General features: G+C 36.8%; 1 pseudogene; it reads left to right on the plus strand.

Moving 5' to 3' along the window:
* Positions 1 to 21,498, plus strand: part of LOC149230923 (putative aconitate hydratase, cytoplasmic) — a 91,786-nt pseudogene that overhangs the window by 35,791 nt on the left and 34,497 nt on the right.

The following is a 21,498-nucleotide window of genomic DNA, read 5'->3' on the forward strand; positions in this document are numbered from 1 at the left end:
CGTACTACTGGCCGAACGGGACCAACATCTGCATGAACACATTAGTTTGATTAAGTCTTGATAGAATAAAGCACAAGGACATTATAAGAGAAAAACAATAAACAGGAATATGGTCAAAGAATTTACCAATGGCACCCCACTCTTCGCCAGCCGGCAGTACTAAATCTGGGTCACCCCAGAAGTCCATACCATCATATGGGTACTCGGAATAAACCACCCAAAGAAGGTATCAGAAAATGAAATCTGAGACTGACAAGCATGCCTAGACATATGGTCAACCCATCTCTGCATACGTGGTTCAGTCGGTGAAGGTAAATCGAGTGCAATATACTGCGGCTACATCAGTGGTATCTTTTCCAAGGCAAAGGTGGTCAAAATAGAACCATACCCAAAGTTCTTCAACCTCCCACTCTTTACCTTGGTCAACTGTTCTTTCATCACAAGAAGTACTGCGTCGCACCAGTTGAACACCTTCGGTTGGAGGCATTCCAAGGCATACTGCATATAAGATCAGTTGGCTACATGAAGAGCCGCACCACCAGCCATCCTACCAAAAGTAAACAGAATAGTCCTGAGGGACCTGTCAGTGACATTACGGATGATGATCTTGCCGTCTTTATCCGGCTGAGATCCCTCTCTACAATGCCGGCGAACATAATCTCTCATAGATTCACCTCCTCGGGCCGAACATGATAAAGAGATGGAGGCACCCTGCCTCAACAAGCCAGTCAAGAAGTAGATGTCCACTACAGTCAAGGGGATGGATTTTCCACTGATCTGGAACACCTGGTTGGTAGGATCCCAAGCATCGAGCAAATACTGCAGTAAGTTGATCTGTTGTCTCATGCTAGAAATTTGGAAAAACTTCAGCAAGCCACAGTTCCGCAGTGCGTTTACTGTAACCGGATCATGTAGGGCAAGCATGTCCTCTTCTTCATGCTCACGTTCTTGCCATGTAATAGTCATCTTACTCCAAAGATCTCTGAAAAACAAACAAGAGAAGAGTTAGATACTGATTTTGGTAAGAAACAGGTAAAATTTCCATCAAAAACTGTGCATAAAATTCCTTCTTTGTGCCCATCGCACCTACAGTAGTGCTCTGGGTGCGTTGCATGTCAAATGGCCAGTAGACATGCCAACATCCAACACACCTTTCGATACACAGAGGGTGCATTAAAGGCAGAGCGAGTTTTTCAAACCCCAAAGGCTCAGAAAAACCAAGAATCAAGCTCAGAATGCAAAATGGAAAGCATGAAATGAAAGAGCTCAAGTCTAGCTCCTACCTGGTCCAGACGGCGTCGAGAATCATCCACAAAATCTCCTGAAATCAGCTGATGAAAATCAAAAGGGGAAAGCACCTCCAAAGCTCCAACAAACCAAAGTTCAAATGAAATGGTAAAATGAGAGGTAAAAGCACTTTTACATTACTTTTTACGTAGTTCAAAGTAAAATATTAGTGTTCTAACTCATTTTTCAAGCATATATTGTTCATTTCTGACTAGTTTGATGAAGCAATTGAAAATACAGTACAATCTTTGAAAGAACAAAGCTATTTATGGTAAAGTCAAGAAGAGACCATTGTATCGAGCAGTTTTAGGACATAGTTCAAGCTCGTTAAAAAATAAACATAAGTCATGAGCAAATGTTTCCCCCCAGTGTTTAAGCTCAATAAAAAAAATGAACCGATTTCCTGGTAAATAACCATCGTGAATGTAGTATTTCAGCCTTTAAAAGCCTTGGTCATGTTCTCATCATCACCTCCACTCTGTATTGGCTGATCATTCACCTCCATTTGATTGTTTACCCCTTTTTGAGGAACAGCTGCGAAGAGTGATCTCACTAGCCATCCTTGTAACACTGCCATGATTGGAAAATTCCAAACCTTACCTGGAATCAGCTGCTACCCATTTTATCACTCGTTCCTCAAAAGACGAGTCTCCTTTAAGCTCTTTTCAATCGACTCGTAAAATATGAAAAGATTGCCGAGCCATTGGCCTCTCCAGCTCGTTAAAGGGACCAGAAGTGTTATCCCTCCTCTAAATTTTAATCTTTTTGCACCTGAGGGATTATTACACAAAAAGATTGAGCGCTTGTTTTGTTCGGCTCATTAAAAGGATCGAAAATTCATCCCTTCTGTATTGTTTTATACTTTTTCGGACTTAAGGGATTAGATGACGAAAAAGAAATTTTGGAGTTTCCTTTACGTTCCTTTTCAGATTCTCTAAAATTGAAAAGGACCGAGCTATCTTTGTCGTTAAACTCGTTAAAATTTTAATAGCGACAAACTTGTCTATAGATGAGAACGAGTTTCACTATCGCTAGGCTCGTCAAAACATAGCGATGGGTTTGCCCGAAGGGAAAATTATAGAACAAGCATATGTTATCCTCCTCAAGCTTGACAAAAATAAAGAAGTACTGGTCAGCAATGACTGGGGAAAAATTGGGAAGAAAACTTGAAGAAACTTTGTTGGTAGCAAGTCGCTCTTGAACATGACACTTTCACTCCGCATCCAAGTTGGGTTGGGTTGTTTCATTCACTGGTCACATCACCATGGTCCCATCACACCATCCACATTTGGGGTTAATGCTACCAATCCATCATGTCAGTGTCGTCGATATGTTCAAGAGAAGTCATTCAGAGAATTCACCTGTGTCTCACCCGCTACAATACATTTACACTCCATTCTTTCATGACCGCCACCCTGAACCTTATATCACCATATCGTTTTCACCTCCATTAAAATCATTTGCTCCTTTCTGTGTCATTGATGTGGGATTCATTAAGGCCCTCCTATGAAGGATCGATTCTTGTCGACATCAGCTCATTATCCAAGAAGTTGATCTAGGAACCCCCCATTCAGTACTTTGAAGCTTGCATGCCTCGATGGCAAGTTTCTCACTTCTGGCGACATGTTTACATCAATGACCTTCGACCGAAAGATTTTGTGTGGTGTTCGATGCCAAGTCCTTTATTCACACCACGTAAATTGTACTGCAGTACCTTGAGGGTCATTATCATTATCAGTGATTCCTCTCGCACTTGTTAACAGCTTACATCATTGGCTGGTAATCAAGCGATGTCTTTCCATGTTCGACTCCAGAACATCTCCCACATGGATAGAATTGTACTTCGAGTGAAGATCGAACGAGATTGAAGACCCCAGATCTAGTTTCATCCATCCGAGCTACGATATATATTCAGGGAAATAAATACATCAAATGTACATCATTGCTGCATAGATAATCATCCAATCAACAGGATGATGGCTCTACCAGAATCATCAGTCTACACTCAGACGATTGTCTGTCTTATGTACATGAAAATGAATTTATAAAGCTGAGCATGGGAATGCCCGCCTCAGCTAGATCATGAAAATATTTTGAAGATAATGTATTGTATTGTATCTTATTACAGGCCTCCACCCAACTTGAAAGAACTTCGGATCCTCATAATAAAGCATTTCACCTGACATCAAAAGATTAACGACCTCATGCTTTAGGGGGCAACTGTTATAGACATTTTTGGGCACTACAACCCCATGCATGAAATTTCCATAAACCAAGGGCTCCTAAGTCCCTAAAAGTGTTGTTCTAACCCCTAAAGGAACAAGGTCAGTTGATTACAGCTTCTCCTAGAAGTTCTCCATGAAAAACTGCTCAGAATTGGTCAAAACAGGATCATTTCAGCCGCTCCATAGGCAAAGTGCATTTCATCTCACCTAAATACACTGTGTGGGTGCGTTGCATTTCAAAAATCCCTTCTATGGGGTGCGATGGGCGAGAAGTGACAAATGGCAGTGTCATTCCGCGAGGTGGAGAGGCAATGGAAGCTTCCAGAAACTTCTCCTGTGACACTTGCCTCTCTGAATTCAACCAAGGATGAGTAAGAGATCATCAATCTCCAAGTGGAAGCAAGAACTATCAGAGGGAAGACACTAATCAAATCACAAGCTGACTCATCTCCCTTACAGATATCTATATATGGATCCCTCATCCCAGAGATCCAAAGGCTAGAATTTTGCATATTGTAAGGAATTGTTGTTGGTTTCTTGAGATAAAACATCAGATTGTTGGGTGATCTAAGCTTTGTATGAGGTGAAGAGGGGCTTCCTTTCTGAGAGGATGATGTTGGGTTAGAACAACTGGTTGTAACTCCCCTTGGCTCTTTCTTGTTTATCAATAAAAGCTATTCAAGTTTTCCTCCATACTCTTGTGTAATTTATGTTTGTTGCATTTGTATGGTCAATTTACATCTGATCCTAGATTGTTTATGATTATAGATCCATGTTCTTGTATAGTGCTATGCTACTGTGATCTTACAGGTACTCTGTGAAGCTAGGCGTGCAAGGGAACAAGTAGCAAAAGACTATCAAGAAAGAGAGGAATCGAACCAGGAGATTAGCGGAAGACAGAGGTTGGTCTTCTTTGTTCTTCTCTATCTATACTTCATAAATGAAAAACGAAAGTAGCTTTACTTTGTTTGTTTCTAAGGCAGCTATCACACCTTAGTGGGATAAGCAGTTCTGAGTAGACACTTTTCCCTGTAACACTAGTGATATGGTGTGCATTGCAGTAAAGCCTGAGAGACTAGGAGCCAGGGAAATTCCTCACGGTGTATGTGGAGAAGTCAATTGGCATCCATTCTTGTTTGGCCTAGTAATATGGTGGAGATCATGGTAAAGCTTGTTATTACATGTTTATTATGTTGGCCTAGTGATCTGGGATGGATTACGGTAAAGACTGGTTCCTATTGATGAGGTTGAGGTGGTTTAACCTCGATATTCCCTAGTTGTTCTTTTGGTTTGAGTCCCACAATCATGCTTGGAATATGGCACGGGGGTGAATGGCTGAAGAGAGATTTGGCTCAGCCATATTATGGTTGGGTGGAACGTGGTAGTCCCATCTCGGGTTTGGATTTTTCATCATCAATATGAAGTTATTTATCCTTGTATTTCTATGAGCATTATAATGGTTTATATGTGGATCATATGGTCGTGATTTCCTTAGCATTTTTGTTGCTATTATGTTGGTTATGTATATGTTTTATGACAATGGCTATGTATGACTCTCATCATGTTCTTACTTGTAAATGAATGAACAATGTATCTATGACCTAATAGATGATAATGCAACTAATGATATATGGGAACAATGCTTCTTAGCGATTCTCATATAAGTATGAAACCCCTATGCATAAATTTGTTGTTTGTACATGTAGAGTGCGTTGATGCCAAGTGTTTGACAGAATGTCAGTACTATTTGGGGATGGTTAGGCCTGGTCTTGGAGTTAGTTTTGGTTTATTAGTCTTGTCATCATGTGTTTAATGGATTCTAAAAGTTACAACAAGTTCCATGTCACGGTCAGAATTTTGGGCTTGAAAAGTGCTTTAAATCTTGCAAACTCTAGCATAGGTCTGTTGGAAATAGTCCATGGACGTAAGCATGTAGGATCTTGGGAGCATCCAGATCTCTCTAGACGTTGGCATGCCCATATCATGGGAGCATCAAGAGGTTTAATAGCTTTGGGACCTAGGGGCATGAAACCTGTGTGATTGGGATGGCTCCTCGGAGTGTTGTTGTTGATGTGGGAGTTATGTTTGATGTGTTTCTATCGATTCCACTTCCTTAAGGTCACCTAGGAGGTTGAATCATATCATAGTAGCCTCTCATCACATGTTTACCCTGGTTGTCCAGTTACTTGGGTAGATGTGGGAGGAGGGTGTTACATAATGGTATCAGAGCGCATTGCACTCTCTTTGGGTCATATCTGATACCACATAGTGGTATCAGAGCATGGTTCACCCCTCGGACTGGATGGGATGGTCATGCATTCATGTCAGTTTCACATGTGTTTCTTATGCTTGTAGTCCATGTGTTTGTTGCATTTTCATGGTGTTGATCATGGTTGTAGCGATGTTTCCATGTGAAGGTTGATAGTGTTGTTATGGAATGTGTCGTCATGAGTATATGGTTGTATATGCATGTCAGAGTCTATATGTTGTTATGGATGCATTATGATGGTGAAGGTTGTTGTTCATGAGGTAATTGTATGAAATTAGGTCATCATGTTGTTGTTGGTATGTTATGATTCTAATGTGTTGGTTGAGATAGAGCAGGAGATGAAGATTATCAAAGTGAAGTTGCAGTATTGAACCTTGAGGTAAGAGCATGACGTCATACATATTTGTATGTTTGGCATGAAATAATGTTATTTAATGGATTGTTATATTGATTAAGGTTATATACATTAGGCTTATGTACATGTCTATAGATGTTATGGTTATATACATGATAGATGCTTGTTGATTAGTATAGTCATATGCACACATGTTAGATAGTCATGAATGATAGTAACCTGTGGTTGCATGCATGGCTATTATTTTTTTTATGTCAGATAACTTGATTATTAGGTTATATGTTGTTGATGAGCATGATATATAACTTGTCATTGTTATATGTTAGTAAATTTATGATTACGATTCTTACATTCAGATCTTGATGTTATATGTATCATACTAATTGGATTGGTCTATGCAAATGCTTAGGGTTATGAAATTTAGGTATGGGTTAATATGTTGTGATATTATGTCATACTAATCTAGATTTACTTTGAAAATGTGAATATTGTGTATGAATGAAATTTTTTTTATGAGCTTATGATGTGAACATGTTAGCTAGTTATTGTTATGGATATCATGACCTTATTTATGTTTGAGTCGATATGTTGTGAAGTTATATCATGCAGCTTGATTGTTCAGACAAGATAGCCTCCCCTGAGAGACATTAAGGTATGATCTTTATTATATCATCTTCTTTGTGATTGAATGTTTGATTATGTCATCTATTTGGTGTGTTATCACAAAATCAGGCACTGAAGGGCTGTTGATCAGGTAGACTCTGTGTAACTGTTTCAGACCAATCTTTTGACTAAGGATTAGCCTCCCTAGCCTGAGAGGGCTCTCTCAAAAGGTTATTGATTTTGACTATTGATAAGATGGCTAACTCTTGTAAGGTGAATTTAACAAACATGCTAGCTGGACAGACATTACAAAGACTTCCATTGGGCTTATGGAGTTAATCATACTTCAGTAAACTATAACACTACTCATACATAGAAGTCAGGGCATGTGATGTTTAAATACTGAAAACACATCTCATAGAAAACCTCAGCTTACAAATACACACAGGAAATCAGAGCAGCATAAGTGAATTCTGAGTGATTGTGTATTTATACAACTGTAAAAACATTAAGGATAAAGAAAAACCACATATCTTGAGCATTGAAACACTGTATGAATCCTGAGAAGACAAGTAGCAAATTGTATTACTGAAACTGAATTTTTACACAAGCCAAAACAATACTCTGTTTTCTCAAATATCCAACCCTTTGTACATCAGCTCTTCTGATATATATAGAGCTCTTTAGACAACTTAGATTCCTCCTCCAACATGAGGGAAATTCGAATTCAACCTACTATGACACCTATTGATACTCAAAACTAACTATTAAATGCAAATGACACCTAACTAGCAGTCCTAGAGACCTAATACAACTAGGAGTGTAACTCCTTATCATGATTCAACAACCTTATCTAAGCATTTAAAGAATTATTTGACACCTAACACTCCATGAAGTCGAATTTGATGAAGCCTCCCACGTGGTCATCCAACTGTTGATGACAAACCCTAGACAAACCCTAGAAATTAGGGAACATGTTTCCCTGTTTTTAGGATTAGATACTTGAAAACTGGCACGTGGGACAGAGCCTTTATCTCTTCATCCATGACACATTTTATGAAACTGAAGGAGGTTTTTGTAGCCCATGATGTCTAGAACAAAAACCTCTCCTGGTTTTTTAAAACATTCCTCCAGCTGTTCAGAATCTGTCCTTGAAAAACACGTGTCAAACAAGAAACTGTCCTTTGCTCTGTTCTGGCTGAAAAATAGGTCTTCGGAAAGAGGTCATAACTTCTCGTACAAAATGTATTTGGAAAAACTGAAGGAGGTTTTTGTGGAAAAATCCATGCTGAAGAAAAACCACTTTTGGTTTTTTGAAACACTACTCCAGCTGCCCATAATGTGTCTTTGAACAACCTATGTCAAACAGGAGATGAAAAACTGCACCTACAGCAGTTTCGTAGCGCACCTTTGGTCACCCTTTTCTCCCAGCGCATAATCAATTTGAAGAAAGTGGAAGAGGTTTTTTCACTTTAGTATCTTAGGAATGAAAACCTCTTTCACTTTTCAGAGATAAGTTTTCAACTGCTCAGAAAAGCTTCTGGAAGTTAACTGGTAAAAACAAGAAGACAGTTTGACTGATAAGTTGACTGATGAAGTTTGGAGTTCAAAAATGTCTCTCCTTTTTTTCTTTTGGTCTCCACAAGGATCTTCTTTGATTACACAAAAATGTATTGAAGTGCCATGTTCTTCATGTGCTGTAGACCTTGTTCATGCATCCCTGTGAAAATAAAACCTCTTCAACGCTGCCTGAAGTATGATGAACAATAGTAGCTGTGATCACTTTTATAACAAATGGCTTATGGTTCATATATGCTTTTCCTTTGCCCATTTTTCCCTTGCTGGATGCTTGCATTGTGCAAATGATCATTCTTCAGAAAATCCCTTTCAAAAAAGGTTTCCCTTTTGTCCCTCAAAATTGGTTAACTACATCAAAATAGGCAGCTACAGCAAAATAGGCAGCTACAGCAGTTTCGTAGCGCAAGTTTAACCACACATTTCTCCCACCTCAGAATGGAATTGAAGAAACTGAAAGAGGTTTTTGTAATTCAACATGTTAGGAAGAAAAGCCTCTCTCAGTTTGCAAAATTGAGTTCTCAGCTGCTCTGGAAAGCTTCTGGAAGTTACCTAGTAAAACAGTTTTTTCTGCTGAAACAGGCTGCTACAGAGGTTTCGCAGCGCGCTGCGAAAACATTGATTTCGTAGCGCAAAACAGGATTTTTACACTGTCTGCGCTACGAAAATGTGGATTCGTAGCTAGTTTCAAAATTTCTCCAAAATTATGTGAGATATGTCTTCTAAACACATGGTGAGGCTTCTAGGACATGGAATGAGGCTATCAAACTTTATTTGAAAATGGACATGAGACTCTAACCCTATGACTTAGACTCTAAAACATAAAAATGACTTCACCATGACTTGACCATGACTGATACAAGAATTGAGAAACCATGTAAGTTGTCCAAATTTTTTAAGTTTTACAGTGATAACATGGTGTTTAAGTGTTTGGTGTCTATTATGTTGTCTAGTTGATTTATCTAACATGGTACATTTATAGTTGTTTGAATGTTTGATTAATTGTATGATATGAGTATGTGACTATAAAATTGCATGAAGAAATGATCTTGTTTTAATATGGTTTTACTAACACATATGGGTTGAGACATTTGATATGTACTTGAGTGTAATAGGTGACATTTGTAGTATTATGTCTTAAATGATTGTAAGTTGACTATGAATTATGACATGATTTCTATTCTTGGTAAAGATCGATTTCAAATTGACAAATATGATTGTATTGATATATGGAAAATGTGTTTGACATGTGTAAACAATGCAAGAAACATGCTTGGTATTAGCATGGCAAGGTAATAGTTGATGTATTATATAACTAACGGTTGGGTGATGTGGCAATGCATAGTAAGCCTCAATTTCAACAAGGTAAAATGGTAAAAGAAATGAATTGGAAAAGAACTAATTTGGTTACATTTGAAAACCCTAATTCCAAATGAATGAGTGCTTTGCATATAGGAAGTCTTATTAACCCTAATTTGTCTAAAATTATGTGGATATGTTCTATAACAACTGGTGTCTAGTTATAGTGAGATCTATCAAGGGAATTGGAGTCCCTTGAGACATGTCACAGATGTGTTCAATTAAAAGGAAATGTGCTTGGCACAACAAGATAAGGTAATTTGCGTATTATTATATTTATTTATGTACTAACAACTAGGTGTTTATGGAAGTATGATATAGGGAATTTCATGTCAAGAGATTGCCATGAAATTTTAAAGAATGCTCAGGTTGAACTTTCCTTTGGAAGCCTTGGGAGCTCATGGGGATTTATTCATGGTGCTTGTTGCTAGTATTGTGCTTTCGGTGTTTTGTGAGTTGCTTTCGCTTGATTTGAAATTATGTTTGTGTCTTGTGCATGGCCACACCACTTTGTTTGTGGTGTCATATTGTTGTTGGTTTTCCATGGTTTTATTCTTGTTTTCTTCTCGATATTGCCTTTATTGTTTTGAGAGTCTTGGGAATTGGTTGGGGAAGGAGGAAGTTAATGGTGATCAGGGAGAGCTGTGTGGTACCTAACAAGTAATGAATTTCCGATGCAAGGAAGCCTTGAAAAGGGATGGATCACCTAAGATATGGGATGCAGGGGAACTTGGAAGGTGAGTGACTACATTGAAGGGGTGACCGGATTACATGAGGTACTGTGCAGTAGAGAAGGGAAGGCTAGGGATATATATTTTTTGGTCATTAGCATTACAAGATGGAATTAGATGCACATTGGGAGTCGACCCTGGAACAATGAGTCAGTAATTGTTCGCTGAGAGGACAAGTGGCACGGGATTATAGTGATGGACATTAGATGCAGTTTGACTATGGCAGTGGATTTTGGACTTCCTGGGAAGGAGTTGAATCTTGGTATTACTTTGAGGGTGGAGGTGTGAGCCTCTAGATTCCCTTGTTGTGGAAGTAGGCATCGTATCCTTTTATTTGTTGGTTTAGAAAATATGCATATGTGTATAATTTTGCATTATGGTAAATATTGTATCGAGTTGGATTTATAAAGCTCCATAGACAATATGATTATTTTCTAGGTGAATAAAATGTGTATGTGTATATGTGGTATTTGTAAATACCTTAATGAGTTGTGTATAAAGCTCCAGTAAATGGTATGTTTGTCATGTTTTAGTAGTGGTCATTGTAAATACTATAACGAGCTATGTTATAAATATCCATGGGTAGTATCTTTTGTTGTTAGCAGTCTTGTTGGTTATAGGTGTCACTGAACACCGAGGACGGTGTTCCCTCAAGGGGGAGGGTTCTGTAGCAGCCCTAGTTAAAAATTCATGTAAAAAAATATCAGATCACAGTTAATGGGACACGTATTCCAAGATGAATGCTGGGAAATACATCCTAGTGAGTGTTCATTTCGATTATTATGGCTAAAGGAAATTGGAAAAGGCGATGGCAAAAGCTTTCAAAAGGCAGAATGGAATTTTTCGCACAATTATTTATGAAAATAAAGGAAATTAGAAGAAAAGGAAGGTGAAAGATCATAGGTTGCATGTGAGGAGGAAATTGAAGGAAAATAATGGAAAATGAAGAAAATAGAGGCCTCATTGATAAAAATTCTTATGAGGATCAATTGGAAATTTTTTTCTTAGGTTTTGCATTGGATCAAGAAAGGAAAATAAGGCAAGAGGAAGGAAGGAGCAAGCAAGGAAGAGTAGGATCAAGCAACTACAACAGAATTCTTTATAGGTATCGATTTTCATGTGCATTTTCCTTGCTATATTTTGCATGCATGGTATTGCATGTGGTTCTTTGTTGTTATGGCATGGGTTTTGTGAGGGGTGACAATGTTTTTTAGCCTAGCCTTACCATTTTCAGATAGCCATGGTGTGATGGGGTTCTCATTTTTTGGTTGAGCAAGATTGTTGGATGGATTCGAAGCTGAGTGGGGTGGATCTACGAATGACAGAACACATGGCTTAGTAATCCCATATTTTGTGTTGCCTTGGTGGGCCTAGGAATCCTTGACCGATTAATGGCATGATATATTATAAAGCCTAGAGGTGGGTGCTCTACGTCAGACCTAGTAATCCTAAGATGGGATATGTGGTAAATATTGGAGAGTGGGTCTCAGTTTAGGGCCTAGTGATACGGTGTGGATTGCGGTAAAGCCTGAGAGACTAAGAGACGAGGAAATTCCTCATGGTATAGGTGGAGAAATTTGATGGCATACATGCTTGTTTGGCCTAGCAATTTGGAGGATATTATGGTAAATCATGTTATTACATGTTTATTGTGTTGGCCTAGTGATCAAGGATGGATTATGGTAAAGCCTGGTTTCTATTGATGAGGTTGTGGTGGTTTAGCCTCGATATGTCTTGGTTAGCTCTTTTGGTTTGAGTCCCACATTCATGCTTGTAATATGGCACATGGGTGAATGGATGAAGAGATATTTGGCTCAGCCATTTTATCGTCAGGTGGAATGTGGTAGTCCCATCGCGGGTTTGGATTTTTCATCATCAATATGAGCTTATTTCTCCTTGTATTTCTATGAGTAATATACAGGTTTATATCTGGATCATATGGCTACGATTTCCTTGGTATTTATGTTGCTATTATATTGGTTATGTATATGTTGTATGACAGTGGCTATGTATGGTTCTCATCATGTTTTTAATTGTAAATGATTGAACAATGTATCTATGACCTAATAGATAATAATGCATCTAATGATATAATGGAATAATGCTTCTTAGCGATTCTCAAATAAGTATGAGACCCCTATGCTTAAATTTGTTGTTTATACCTATAGATTGCATTGATGCGATGTGTTTGACAGAATCTCAGTCCTGGTTAGGGATGGTCAGGCCTAGTCCTAGAGTTAGTTTTGGTCTATTAGTCTTGTCATCATGTGTTTAGTGGATTCTGGAAGTGACAACAAGTTCTGGCAAGTGGCCAAAATTATGGGCTTGAAAAGTGCCTTAAATCTCACAGACTTTGGCATAGGTCTGCTAGAAATAGTCCCTGGACACAGGCATGTAGACTTGTGGGAGCATCTAGAGATCTCTAGACGCTGGCATCCCCATAGTATGGAATCATCCAAAGGTTTAATAGCCTTCGAACCCAGGGGCATGATACCTGTGTGGTTGGGATGGCTTCTAGGAGTGTTGTTTTTGGCGTGGGAGGTATGTTCGATGTGTTTCCATCGATTCCACTTCCTTAAGGTCACCTAGGAGGTTGAATCATATCATACTAGCCTCTCGTCACATGTTTACCCTATTTTTTCAGTTACTTGGGTAGATGTGGGAGGAAGGTGTTACAATAGGCGATCCCATTGATCACCATATCTCATTTCTTTTCCCTTTTGTTTCTTGTATTTAAATTCTTGTTTTGATAGAAATGAGATTTCCTTCTGAAAGGACAAATATGTATTGCAATTTCGTCTTGGTTGAATGAAAATTTTGCTAGGTCATTGTGAAATATTGCAACATGTGGAGAAGGGGCTCTGTGTTGACACCCTAGTTAGCACACACCTTCTAGATTTACCTTCTTTATGAATGAATTTATATTTATGTTTTGTGGAAATAGGTTATAAATCCTATTGATTCCCTAAAATTTGTACATATTGTGTAGCGTATCAAAGTATGTGAACTCCCATTTGACAATTTATGTTGGAATTATTAAGCAACTAAATTCACCCAACATTCTGGCACCGTTTCTCAGGAGCTACTAAAAGGGTTGGGGAATTAGTTGGCTAGTTCTTCTTGCAAATGCTTTTTCTTGACTACCCCAACACTTAATACTTGGAAGAGTGAGAAGGTAAGATGGGAGGTCGGAACACATGTGACCAATTTGGTGAGTGTTTATGAGTCCTTGTCGTGTTGGTATTGTGTTTCTTTCATGAAAGTGTCTTTTATTTTAGTTTGATTAATGGAAAGGAAGAAGATAACTCATGTCAACATATGACTTGGTGACAGTAGGGCATTAATAGTGTGAAAACATCCAGATACATGATATATATTTCTTTGGAATTGTTTTATTTTAGCATATTTTATTCATTTGTTTAACAATTTTTTATTTTTAAGGTGTTGTAATAACCCCCGTACACTAATCCATGTACTAGACAGGGATCAACAACAAACAAGGAAATATATAAGAATGTTCAAGAATCTAGTAGAGAACCTTACTCCAAGAACTTTCTCAAATCCTAACAAGTGTGAGGGTCTCTACTTCCTAAGAAGAGAAAATCTTGACAGTTGTGAAGAACATATCTACATCTCCACAAGTGATAAAATAAAAAAATATACACGAGCCATCTCTACAAGAAGATTCAAAATCCTTCCCTAGTCACCTTTTGCAATCTTGCAAGGAGACTGAAGAATCATGGATGAAATTCAATGAAGAGTAGCCATTGGAACCTGAGATCGAGGAGTTCTTAACATTCCTATCACCATATCTAGCATGTACTCAATAGATCAATCATGTTATAGAAAAATATTTGAATGGAATGGAAACGGAGGACGTGAAGAGTGGACTATATGAGAAAGAGAGCTACGAACATCATGACTATATTGAATACTAGTTCCAGAAAATCATTAGGTTGGAGTACTACTCTCTTCTTCAACGATCCTTGACACTAAATCACTTGAAGTAACCAGTATCCCATGCTTCAACATACATTAAATCCTACTTATCAAACCTGAGTATGAGTATATTTTTTTATCTTATTACACATATGGCTTCATTTGAAATATCCATACACTTAGGAAAATCCTTTCTTTTCAAGTAAAGTAGGATAGTGTAGGAGAATAAATAAATAGAATATTAAAGATAAAAATAAGTCTAATTATGAAAACCAGGATACTAGCATAGTTAGACAAGGAATTTTCTTGAAAATCAGGTTACTGGCAAGGAATGTTCTCAATAATCTTTGCATTATGTTGTTGGTCATCTACAAATTATTCAAACTCATGTATATCCTCGTGTTAGCTGATGTGGGATGCATTAAGGCCCTCCTGCTAACGAGTCTTGACCCATTGACATCAACACATTATATGGGTTCCAGGCCAGAGAGTTCTTTTAGTACCTTGAGGCTTGCATACATCAATGGTAGGATCTCTTACTAACGACAAGGGGAATTCATCAATGTCCCTTGATTGTTAGATCTTGTAGGCCACTCAACTTCAACACCTTCATTCATCCCTAGCAGAAGATGTACTAAGGTTCCTTGACATTGATTAACGTCAATGGTGAGTTGTCTAATAGTGGTTATCGACATATATTAATGGTCGATAATCCAATGATCTCTTCTCATGCTCGAGTCTGGAATATCCATTTGCATGGTGAGAGTTCCACCACATGTTTAGGATTTGATGAAGATTTTGTGAAGTATTCAATATAAGTTGTAGCCTTGTAGTTTGAAAATAAGGGAGGTATATTGATTATTGGACCATCGGGGAAACAACATAATTCAGCCTTCATCTTTTCAAAAGTGTTAGCAACCTCTATCATTCTTGGTCTCAAACACAATTCAAAAGTCATCCCCACACCATCAACAACCATTAGTAGTAGAATTTTAAAAAAAATTAAATATGTATCAACATTACCCTATTTTGGATTAGCATATTGGCACAAAGGTATTAAAACCATCCTCATCATCAACGTACTTGGGAACTTCAAAGTATTGAGGTAAAACTTGAGGAAAGAGTTACCATGAGACTTTTCTATAGGGAATGATGTCGAGAAAAATATTTCAAGTATTCATTTTCCTCTATCCCTCTTGTTTTGGTATTTTCAATATGCTTCACCCCTCAACATCCATTATTTGTTCCATTCTATTTCGTTTACGAAGTTGACTAGAATTGCAGACAATTCTTATTGACCTGTGATTCATGCATTTTTTGTGACTTCCATATTTGATGAAGTTATTTGTTGTAATATTTTTGGTAAAGGTTGGACTGTTTTCCTTCAAGGTTTGGAAAATATTATTTCATACATGTCTCGTGTAACAAAAAACATGCTAATTTTGTTATAGTGGTTGTCACTAATTGCAAAAACACATCATATCTTAATGTCATGCTTAGGGCGGACCTTTTTGCAAGGAAATCTTATGAATTAGACCTATGGAGGTAAGACATGGATTAAGACCAGTATTTCCCCATGATTTGGAGTTGTTACTAAATAATTGAAGTAGGGTAGTCTGCATAAGTAATTATATCGAAAAGGCTTTACACTTGTTGGGTATGAATGTACATGTATTGGGATCTCAATAGATATATATAAATTTGTGAGATCTACTATAGAATGAAAATGACCTAATTGTGTTATTTGTGTTGTCCGACAACAATTGATTTTAAGGCCATCTTCATCCTCTGACTCGAGAAAAATACCTTGCTCCTCCTCCATCTATACTTGCATATGATATTATTGCTATTGATGACATTGATTTTCGTATGAAGGCTATTTTTAGTGGGAAGGATGGGAATAAGGCTTACTTCAGAGGTGTCTAGCCTTCATCCTGAAGAAAATAGAGGTTGTATAATCTATTTTCCTACCAAACATGTTTAAGCAAACATATGAAGCAATAACAAAGGGAAACCCTATGTGGAACCAACTTCCTGTTGTAACTATCACTTTCTATATATGGGATCCAACATCTACTTACATACATGATCCTCCATATTTTAAAGAGATGACAATGATTCATCCTAGTCCACATGGTGTAAAGGATGCATATTGTTTTCTTAACTTGGGGGACAACATAACAAAAGATCAAAGTTCTCTTGTAGGAAACATCCGAAAATATAGTCCAACAAAAAGGTACCTTATAAAGTGTGGTGATTATGGAAAATACTTCACTTCCTGTGCAAGCCATCGAGGAAATGATGAAATCATGGCTAGAGGAACATTTGCAAATATCCGCTTGGTGAATAAGCTCTTGAATGGTGAATTTGGGAAGAAAAGCATACATATTTCCATTGGATAAAATTTATTTGTATGATGCAGCTATGAGGTACAAAAATGTAGGGCATGATACAATTGTTCTTGCTAGAGCTAAATATGGTAGTGGAAGTTCTCATGATTAGACTACAAAGGGTCTAATGTTGTACGGTGTGAATGTTGTTATTTCAAAATGTTTGAATGCATTCATCACAACAATTTCGTTGGCATGGTAATTATTCCAATGTGTTACAAATTTAGTGAGGATGTTCAGTGACTAATCTGAAGATCAAAAATTTTCTCAAAAAATGAAAGTGACCAAAAATCATTTGAAACTGGTGTCAAGTCATAGTGTTCATCATTCTGATTCCAAAAACACTTGAATCACCTCAATCCAATGTTGTATGAAAAATTTATTATGTTTTAATCATTTGAATCAACAACTAAAAAATTTGCAGGTGTGCTGACTGGGAAACCTGTACTACTGACGTCAACATGCCAACTCTGTGTACGATCAACCAATCATAGAGTTCCAAGTTTCAGGTCCTTACAGGTCCATTTGGTCGATTTTGACTAGTTCGTTTTTTTTGGTCGTCCAATGGGAGGCTTCCATGTGGCCCAACTAGAGGCCACCAGGTGGTGCCTCTACACTGTTCAAAAATTTGTTAATGGTCGGAAGCCCTCTACGGGGATTGAACCAATGACCTACCGCAACATAACTCCATCTTCTACTATCTCGCCTACATCATGTTTCTTAACCTATGGTAGCACCACATATATTTAAGTTTTGTGGTTGGCCACATTGGGAGGAGGAGTCGGGAAGTGAGCCCTGAGCCCCCATCGTAACACACCCACAGAACCATGGTGAAGGCTGAAGTGGAGCAGGTATTAGCCTCTGGTCATCGTACTAGTCCATGGGACAACATGTGGATAGGGAGAGGGCTTAGTGGAGAGGGCTAGACATTAAGCCCCAACCCTCAGTCACAGCCATTGTTGCGTAATTTAGTTGACTGTTAAATTACTTGCATTTATATGCCAATCTGGGTACGTGAGCCTGTGAATTACACTACATTGTATGTGTTAGGAGATTAACTTTCAATATTTATGTATAACTGAAATGAATTGGAAAATTTAAAAGGAAATTAGATTCTTTAATATAAATTATGAAAGTAGTAGGTTTTTAGAAGTGAAATTAATATTAAACTATAAAACAAAACATAATTATTATTGATCTAAGAAAACACGATATTTTACCCTATGAAAGCATGGAGATTTTGTTCTAAAACTTATAAACTTTAATCTATGGAATCATGAACATTTTAATCTAAGAAAGCATAAACATTTAATCTATGATAAGCATAAACAATTAATATATTTAAAACAAATCATTCATGAGAATATGAAATAAATGGAAATCATATATACTATTCTCACGGATCTCTAGGGGAGCCTCTTGAGCACTGCAAGGTTGTGAAAACTCAGATCAAGAGAAGAGATTTAAATCACCAATTTCATTTAGATTTGTGCCATATTAAAAAAAATCACATTCAATGAAAGAAAATAGAGTTCTTCTCCTTCAATAAGTAGCAAAAGTTACAAATTAAGATCATCCTTCACATCTCTGATCATCCCCCCTCTCATCAAAAAGACTGCAATTTATAAAATTTTGAGACAATTAACAAACTTAAAATTTTCTTGCTTGAGTTTTGGTCATGAGATCAAATCAAATAAAATTTCATGGATTTTTTTATCAAATATGAACCTATATCTGATCAAACTTATCTTTATGCCACGAATTTGCTAAAGAACAACTTGTACAAGCCTTTTTGTTGACTGTGCATTAAATGAAAAATTGAAAAATCGTATATCCACATAATCTACAAAATAAGGCTCCAAAGAACTTCGAAAATATCTCAAATGGTAATGAATTTGAGAAAACTTCAAAGATAACCTAATTGGGTCCATACTGGAAAAAAACCCATATTTTTGTTTTACAAAATTCACTTTCATTTGCTTAGAAAATGCGTTTGAAGTTGACTGGTCCAAACTGTTGTGTTTTTCCCTTGATTTGATGTTAGAGGTCCACACATGTGTGCTAGGTGGAATTTTATCAATACAAATTCATATTGGAGCTTCTAGAAACCAAGTCCAAGTATGAGATTTTCTTCTAGAGTTGTGATACTACCTCAAGAATAGGGATAGCTACGATAACTTGACAAAACTGCAATAACTTGAACTTGCTAAATTTTCATTAGTAAAACCATGAAAAATTCTTCTTAATTCATTAAAAATTATGGAAATAATAATAATAATAATAATTGATGTAAACATGTATGTGGGAATTCAGTGCGCTTATGAAGAAATGTGGTTAAAAATGATGACAATGGGTGAAATGGAATGATGCGAAAATGGATGGTTTCATCAACAACATTATGACAAGTTGGAGGCCCAACATTCCCTCACATTGGATATTTTGCATGTCCTCATGCAAACAAATCATTGCAAAGTTTCATAATCCAACTAGTTCCTTGTTTTCCTTTATTGTGTCATCTCAACTAAATCCCTGACCAAAGCTCCAAAAGAGAAATATTAACCCTCTATCTCAATAAGATGCACTTTTCTCTCTCTGTATTTCAACATTACTAATATGGTAGCATAACTCTTTGTTACTACACTTTATTGTTGTGTCATTATAATAAGAAATAAGAGTTATCCATTCTCCTTTGAAATTAAAACAACTTGAAGTCTTCACATACTAGGTTGCTCATTGATGCCATAAAGGTAGAAGCAATGCCTACTTATTTGTTCTTCTCTAATAAAACAAACATCCATGCATTACTTATTAGACCCTTGCACATTATCATATACAACTTGTGTGAATGGAAAGGGTGCCCACAAAGTAGCAAATCTAAGTACTTTTTCATTGTTGTCAAAGCCTTTGCAAATTCATTTTTTTTTAAATATAGCTCTTTTAATAACTTGGAAACTATAAATGAGGTTCTTGTCACTACTTAATTATGAAAATTTGTTCAATCCTTGGTAGAATGCCATATTTTGAAGAACACATCAAGACTCCTACTCCATCTATAGAATGTGTTTTTCATCCTTGTGAATTTAATAGAATTAGTATGGCTAGAAATGATCATAGATTGCAGCCCATAATGATTTTCTTCTCATCATCCATTCATAACATCCAATCCTATTTCAACAATGTTATCAAACAGTTTCTTCAAGAAATCAGAAACTAATGAATGAACAAGAATTCCCAATGTGAAGCTTTGACAAGATGAGTTGCACATAACAGAAAATAAGAGTTGTTGGTGAGGGTTATACAGCTTATCAAAGCCTAGAATATGCTTCCAAGTGATTTCAAGAGTGTGTGAACAAAGCCTTGTTGCAACCTTCTTCTTATTGTAGCTTTGTACTCATGATTCCTTAGCTTCCATTAAAAATTTGAAGATGAAAAATATGACACATAATTAAAGTGCTCCATGTACCTTTTGATCATGTGCTACAAACATGTACCATGAGGTCAAGTTTTTCTATTTCTCAAGAACATCATGTTGATGGACCATTAAGAAAAGCATGGATTAATAGGAAGAGAGATTTTAAACAAGAAAATGGTGGAAGAATAGAAGAACATCATTATGACCATGGAAAACAATCAGATGATTGCATGGGTGTCAAGACTTTGTTGATAAATAATCAATCATAGCTTGTGGGATTGGTTGTTAAAGGGTATGACAAAACATAATGGGAGATAAATTGGAACTACATGTTTACAATAGCTTTTCATCAAATTTCTAGAATTTTTAACAAATTAAAAAGTTTAAGGCTAGTTTTACCTCAAGTTTACCTTTAGGAATTGGATAAGACAACATAATCTGATGGCTAATTCGGTGTTGAATTTTCTCAGGTAGTCTTATTCATGATGCGTTCACCACCACTTTGACCTTGCTCCACAAAATGTATCTTTTTCATGTGGCAGACTTGGTTTTCCAATTTCTCTCAAATGGTAAACCAGATTATCCTAAAATTTTCTAATATTGTTACCATTACTATTATGCATCTTCCCACAAAAGATATCCTCCAATAGGTACATAGATCTTAAGACAAATCAGAAATGGTTGTATGTGAAAGCGGTCAATTTATTGAAAAATAAACACTACAATTTCTTGAAATTTTGGGTATTTATTTACTCTACCTCAATTCATTTACCATAAAAATTTCAAGATCAACGGATGCAAGGTTTGCAAGCTATGTTAAAATCCATTTCTTCCCTATTTCACCCTTCACATTGCCCAATGTTGCAAAAAAATATATGCCACAAACTCATTTTAAGGCCAAATTGAATAATTCAAAAGGGAAACAATATATTTTTACCTTTTCTTCCCGCTACATGCTTTCATAATCCACTTTTGATGATGAAAAGGAGTTTTTGTGCAAAAATACAACATTCTGTCCTAATTTGTGCACAGTGATAAAAAATGAAATCCACCTTAAAAACCTGCAGAAACATCTCGGAAAATTGCACCTTTTTTTTATTGTGTCCGCCTTATACTCAATTTACCGTATTTTGATCAAACACAGAAACTAGAAATTTTTTATTTCTGCTCCAATCTCTTGAAATATTTGTGTCAAAATTGCCTCTGGAACAAGCTCCTAGAGAGAAAAAAAGGTTGTTATAGCAATAGTTGCAGAAACTACAACTTTCCGTAGTTGTTGCAAAAAAATGTCAACTTTTGCAAAAAGTTGTTTTCTCCTTGTTTGAACTATTGATTTGGATTGTGTACTACATG

Source organism: Pinus tabuliformis, chromosome J (genome assembly GCF_031772625.1).
Source record: "Pinus tabuliformis cultivar Carrire ecotype Pingquan chromosome J, CPIR1, whole genome shotgun sequence".
In the NCBI taxonomy this organism is placed as follows: Eukaryota; Viridiplantae; Streptophyta; class Pinopsida; order Pinales; family Pinaceae; genus Pinus; species Pinus tabuliformis.